Source organism: Rattus norvegicus, chromosome 5, assembly GCF_036323735.1.
Source record: "Rattus norvegicus strain BN/NHsdMcwi chromosome 5, GRCr8, whole genome shotgun sequence".
Classification (NCBI taxonomy): domain Eukaryota; kingdom Metazoa; phylum Chordata; class Mammalia; order Rodentia; family Muridae; genus Rattus; species Rattus norvegicus.
Genome location: NC_086023.1, coordinates 4973534 through 4980582, shown reverse-complemented (window position 1 = coordinate 4980582; position 7049 = coordinate 4973534). Strand labels below are relative to the sequence as shown.

At 49.5% G+C, this 7049-nt stretch overlaps 1 pseudogene; it reads left to right on the top strand.

Moving 5' to 3' along the window:
• The first annotated feature begins 3566 nt into the window (after nucleotides 1–3566).
• Nucleotides 3567–3719, top strand: LOC120103191 (5.8S ribosomal RNA; annotated as a pseudogene).
• Nucleotides 3720–7049: the final 3330 nt, after the last annotated feature.

Sequence of the window (7049 nt, the reverse complement as noted above, 5' to 3'; positions counted from 1 at the left end):
TAGTTGAGTATTTGCTTGTTTCTGCATGTGATTGCACACATGTGGATGACGGAGTACAATTTATGGGATTCATTTCCTCCTTCCATTGTGTATGTCCCAAGGACAAAACCAAGGGTAAATGCCTTGGCAACAAATATCTTTACCTACTGAGCTATTTCACTCTTCCTAGTATATTTCATAATTTATTGTTGCAAGCCCAATTGCTACCCCATGCCAAAAAAGGAATGTTTTCTTGCTGGTGTGTGCTACAATCTAAAGCATTTCTTTAGATTAAGTCATTGTCCTCTTTAATACCCTATTATGATACATATAATATCTGTGGGCATGCAGAACCACATATACACACATAATTTCACTGACATACACTGTCGGTGCCCAATGCCCGCACTGACACGATACTGAGAATCGGGCAAAAGCCTGTTGGATTAAAGAAACACACACACACAGGTTTTTATTAGCCATTCTTTGTAAAATTTTTAATGATATCACTTCAATACATAAGCTTAGAGATATACACCCACAAACTCTCACCTACAAACTATATAAGAAGGTTTTTTATCAATGTGATATAAAACTAGAGATAACTTGGAAGAAGAAATCTTAACTGAGAAAAAACTCTTCATAAGATTGTCCAATGAAAAAGCCTGTGGGCACTTTCTTGATCAATAATTTTGTTGGAGGGCCCAGCTCACTGTAGGTTGTCCCACTCCTGGGTTTATTGTTCTAGCTTTTATAAAAACACAGGCTGAGCAAGCCATAAATATAGACCAATAAACAATCTTCTTCCCATGTCTCTCTAACATTTCCTGCCTGCTTAATCAATGGGATATCTTCCCACCCTACCTGATGCACCTAGGATTTGTTTTAGTGATTTTGTGTTTTGGACTGATGGGTGCTAATGGGATCATAAAATAAGACTTAAGTTGAATCTTTTAACCTTCTAGAAAATGTGTAGAATAATTTTATTCTAATACCCTCATCTTTGAAACACAGGACATCATATATGAAAGGTCAGAAAGATTCTGCCATAAATATAGGCATCCTGAAAGGTTAATTCTTTACAACCAATAGGTCCAGGTAAGAACTAGGTAGATAAATATTAGCAAAATGATTGTACATTGTAAGGTTAGTTTATATAAGGAAGTAGTCATGTTTGAAAGTGTCATATAATTGAGGGCCAGATAAAGTAGTAATTCAAAGAAAAAAGTGACAGAATGTATCACAGATAAAATATGCCCAATTCACATAAGAACAGCTTAGGAATAAGAGAATGCACAAGAGTAGAGAAAGAGAGACAAAAATAGACAAAAGAAAGACAGAGAGAAATAGAGCAAGAAAGAGAAGTTGTGGTGTGTGGCATGTGTTTACGGAAGTTTTCTGGACATGTTTTTACAGATTCGGGTTCTAAGAGAACAAACTATTCACTGGGGAAAACAGAAAAAGCTGGAGAATTAGAAGGATCCAGAAGATTGTAACACATTGTCCAAGTTAATGTGAGTCCAAGCAGAACAACTCATGAAGATGCCAAGAGAAACCATATTGAATCAGTCAGCTTTGAAGGTTGGATTACATGGAGGCTAGAAGCTCCTAGTATTAGGTCTATAAATAGTAGAACAGAGGGGAAAAAATACTCTGGCCTCAGCCTAAAGGACTTATTTGCATAGCTTGGGTAAGACTCTTATCTCATCACTTTATCTAAGAAAAGAAAAGTGACATTCACTAAGAAAGACATACAGACAGACAGACAGACACACACATATACAGAGACACACAAACACACAAACACACAAACATACAAACATAGAGCGGTGTGAGGAGGGAGGGAAGAAGAGAGGGAGGGAAGAAGGGAGAGAGAATGCTTGCAGTCAAGCATTGAACTGCGAACAAGGTTCCAAAAAGTGAAGTTACAGAAAGAACTGAAGTAGTTGAAGGGGTTTGCCACCCCATAAGAAGAACAATATCAACCAACCAAACCCCTGCCCTCGATCTTCCATGGACTAAACGGCACCAATGGGAGCAAATGCCCTTGGTCCTGTCAAGGCTTGATGCCCCAGTGTAGGGAACTGTCAGAATGGGCAGGTTGGAAGGAGTGAGTGGGTGAGTGAGGAACTGACCTCAGAACAGGAGGCATGAGGGGAAATAATAGCCGGTTTCTAGAGGGCAAATCAGGAAAATCATATTTAAAATGTGAATTAAAAAAAAAACCCTCCCCCAATGAAAGAAAAAGAAAGAGAAATGGAGAAAGCAAAAGAAAAACAAATGGGGGTACATAACTAAACAAATGGCAACTGGTGATGCAGGAGCGTTATTCCCATGATAGTCAAGCATCTTCTGGGAAACCAAAGTCTTTGGGTTCCGGGGGAGTATGGTAGCTGAAACTTAAGGGAATTGACAGAAAGGCACCACCAGGAGTGGAGCCTGCAGCTTAATTTGACTCAACACAGGAATCCTCACCCAGCCCGGACACAGACAGGATTGACAGATTGATAGCTCTTTCTTGATTCCGTGGGTGGTGGTTCATGGCTGTTCTTAGTTGATGGAGCGATATGTCTGGTTAATTCTGATAAGGAAGAAGACTCTGGCATGCTAACTAGTTATGCGACGCCCGAGAGGTCAGCCTCCCCCAACTTCTTAGAGGTACAAGTGGTGTTCAGCCTCCTGAGATTGAGCAATAACAGGTCTGTGATGCCCTTAGATGTCCTGGGCTGCATGCGGGCCACACTGACTGGCTCAGCATGTGCCTACCCTACACCTGCAGGCGTGGGTAACCCATTGAACCGCATTCATGATGGAGATGGGGATTACAATTATTCCCCATGAAAGAGGAATTCCCAGTAAGTGTGTATCATAAGCTTGCGTTGATTAAGTCCCTGCTCCTTGTACAAACCGCCCTTCCCTACTACTGATTGGATAGTTTAGTGAGGCCTGATCAGCCCATGACCCTGTTGGAGGGCTGAGAAGATGGTCGAACTTGATTATCTAGAGGAAGTAAAAGATGTAACAATGTTTCTGTAGGTGAACCGGTGGAAGGATCATTAATGTAGAAGGCCGAGGGGGTGTCTGGTCCTTTCTTGGGCCTGTGTGAGTCACTCCTCTCACCGGGAGGCGTGTCTCCGGGTCCTGGTCGCCATTGTGGCCTGTGCCACAGCCGGCCGGCCAAGTGAGCTTTTCGGGAAAAGCGGGGATTGTTACTGAGCGGTGCGGGGAGGGTGTCGGGTCTGGTCCATCAAGGGACCTCCTCCGTTCTCTCTCTCTCCCTCCCTCCTCTGCCTCCATCCACACCTCCGTGTGCCCGCCTCCGCCTCCACTGCCGCCAACCTCGCCTCCCTTGCCTGACGCCGCCGGGTGCTGGGTACGCAGCGTCCCAAGTCCCGTGTGTCCCGCCTTTCCGTTCCCGACCCTGTCTTTTTTTCTTTTCACATGTATCCTTTAGTTTCCCACTGGCCGGCCTGAGGTGGAACCGCCTCGCCATTGGCCCCTCTCTTCCGGTGCAGCAGGGGCGGGCGGGGGAGCTTGTGCCCTTGTTAGCACCCATACGAGTCCGCTCACACCCCAGATACCGATACAACTCTTAGAGGTGGGTCACTTGGCTTGTGCGTCGATGAAGAACGCAGCTAGCTGCAAGAATTAATGGGAATTGCAGGACACATTGATCATGGACACTATGAACACACTTGAGGCCCCGGGTTCCTCCCTGGACTACACCTATCTGAGAGTCACTTGAGGATCAATTGCCGCCCCCCTGCAGTTTCGCTGCCGCTGCGAGGGTGGGGGGGTGGGGGGAATGGGCGCGTCGCGCGGCTAGGACTCTGCTCGCAGGGCCTCTCCCCTAGGTCCTCTGTCTCCCGAAGTACAGACGTGGGCGGTGTCCGGCGGTCGTCCTCGCCCGGTGGTTCTGGGCGGGCCTCATCCTCCCCATCCACTGGCGCCGTGCGCCGGCCACCCTCCTCGTGGCTCCTTCCTGCTCGCTCTGCTGCTCCCGCTCCTGTCCTCGCCCGCTCTCCTCACCGTGTGGACGCGTCGGTGTGGGCTGGTCGGGTGCCTGGACGCGAGAGGGGCCGCGTCCCCGGGGTCGGTCATCGTGCCTCCGGTCTGGTGGGAGGCGGGCCCTTCCCACTGGGTCCGTGCATCCACCGCAACCGTACACCCGCCAGTGCACGTAGAGAGAGCGACCTGCAAGTGTCAGCCAGGTGGGGACCATACTGCACCCACAGGGCCTGTCTCAGGTACCTCTCCTCCCCCCTTCCTCTGATGGGGGCCAACCGCTCGGGTGCCAGCCAGCGGGACGCCGCGGCGTCCAAGAGCTGACGCGACTTGACCCCGGGATGTGGGAGCTGGCCGGGGTAGAGAGGTCGCAGGCCCCGGCCTGGGACCCCGGCACCCTCTTGCTCTCCTCTCCTTCTGTCCGCCGGAGGCAGCGCGCGCGCCCTCCTTTCCTCCTTCCCCTCTCGACTGTGACCTCAGATCAGACTTGATGACCCGCTGAATTTAAGCTTATTAGTCAGCGGAGGAAAAGAAACTAACCAGGATTCCCTCAGTAATGGCAAGTGAACAGGGAAGAGCTGTGGCGTGGGAAATGTGGCATACGGAAGACCCACTCCCCGCTGCCGCTCGTGGGGGGCCCAAGTCCTTCGGATCGAGGCCCAGCCCATGGATGGTGTGAGGCCGGTAGCAGACACAGGCGGGCCGGGCCCGGGTCTTCCCAGAGTCGGGTTGCTTGGGAATGCAGCCCAAAGCGGGTGGTAAACTCCATTTAAGGCTAAATACCGGCACGAGACCAATAGCCAACTAGTACAGTAAGGAAAAGTTGAAAAGAACTTTGAAGAGAGAGTTCAAGAGGGCGTGAAACCGTTAAGAGGTAAACGGGTGGGGCCAGCGCAGTCCGCCCTGAGGATTCAACCCGGCGGCGCACCTTTGGCTGTGTCAGTGATCCCAGTGGATCTTTCCCGCTCCCTGTTCCTCCCAACCCCTCCACCCGCGCGACTTTCTTCCCCTTCCACGCGTCCCGCTGTCGCCATCCCCGCTCCTCCCAACGGTGGGGGGGGGGTCGGCGGGCACTCCGGCGGCGGGCGCGGGATGCGGTGGGGCGCCTGGGTGGGATCCGGGGTAGGTTTGGTGGGTGATCGCCCCCCACCCCCAGTCGGTGACTGGTCTCCGCTGGGCGTCCTTCCACCTTGGTGGTGGGCCAAAACCGGCTATGGGACCTCTGGGAAGGCCGTGCAGGGAAGGTGACTGGGGAGGCGGTGTGGCATCACCCATGGGCCCTGGACCACACTGCCCTGAGTATTACAGCTCATCCTCTCCATACAGAAGACACTGACAGACAGATAGACAGACAGACAGACAAACAGACACACATACACACACAGGCACTCACACACACAGAGACACACAAATACATATTTAAATATTTAAAATGATGTTTCAAAAAAACAGTCTTCCTGTTTAACAGAGGTTTAAAGGGAAGTTGGCTGACAGAACGTTTTTGTGGGTTTTTATTCTCTTTTTTACCAAATAGGAGGTAGATCTGTTGGCCCTTTTATTAAAAGCCAAAGTATTACGTGGCGAGCCGATGTTTCAACTTTTACCATTCTGTTCCTTTCACGAAAACCAGGTAGTGTTGTTTCTTTGACTTTTCCTTTTTGAAACAAAATGAACGGAGCTCTACCAGTTGGCCTAGTTTCCTTGTTCCTTTTCCCTCTTCCACTGTATGCTCAATGAAATAAAGGAAATAAATGAAGTTTCTAGTTAAATATTTGTTTGGGAGACCCGAACTCTCAAGAGATATTTCCATCTCCCCCCCCCCACCACCACACACACACAGGAGGCCTACTCCCTGTATGTGGGGGAAGGGGGAGAGATGGACAGGAGCTAGCTAAGAGGGGATGGAGTGGGGCTGGAGAATATGCATGTCCCTGAAGGTCTGTCAGGGAAATACTGCTGCTGCCCTAGCATGCTTTGCTTCAGTGCTGAGCCAGGCAGTGCCTCTTTGGGGGGGTGGGGGGGACAAATTTTCTGCCTGAAATCAGTGAGTGATGATTTCAGTGTGAATATCCCTTGCTGTCCTTTCAGTGCTCTGGCTCATGGCAAATGACTGAAGAAAACCTTAATTAGACTCACACCCAGCTGTTTGGAAACGGTAATGGAATTGATAGCACACCCACAGGGAAAGAGAACGACTCCCTTTGCTCACTCTCAAATCCGAGAGGTGGGGCAGGCAAAGGCATACCCAGGCCAAGTGCCAGCAGCAGGTGATTGTGTGAGAAGTGTCTGTCCACAGTTGCATTAGCTGTGCTTACTGCTCCCAAAGGAAACCGATTTCAACACACCTTATTGATCCCATAAGTTCAACCAGGCAGACAGTGGTTATACTCGACAGATGATGTTACACAGCACAACTTAGGTATTTCAAATGGACAAGAAGTTAGTATCAGAGCAGTGTCTCAGGATGAAGTCTAAGTGGGGCTTCCTCTCCAGTATTTCGAGGTCTACAGATGGATCTAGAAAATTCACTACTGTGGAAAATGACGACTTGTGTTGGATGGGGAAGGGAAGCCGGGCCTTGGTGACTAATGGCTGTAACACTGTCCTTCTGGTGGCTGTGGCAGCTTCATGTTCTCTTTTGACATCATCAAGCACCTCAGTTCCTGCAGGATGGCTTTGATGCTGTGGGAATTCTGTCACTTTGCAAGCACTGCCATGCATATTGACTCTTGTTACAATTCTCACACACTGGGATGCTTCTGGATACTAGAGTGGCCCACACTCTATCGTAAGGCTGCATATTCGGTTTTCATAAATTGTTCGTGGAGGCCCAATTATCATGCCTGTCCATCTTGTGAGTGTCATGTCCTCATCTTCCTCCAGACCCTAGCTAACTGTGCTGTCGCCTACTCTTTTCTGGCCTTCTTCCAGCCCTTCCAACAGTTGGAAATCTCAAAGGACTTTTACTCCCGAGCCTGTGGTGGCTGCCATCTTCAGTCGCTATGGCTCGAAGTCAGTCCTTCCTTTCTTCCTCTACCCCTAGGTCCCTAGCTCCTTCCCTCTCT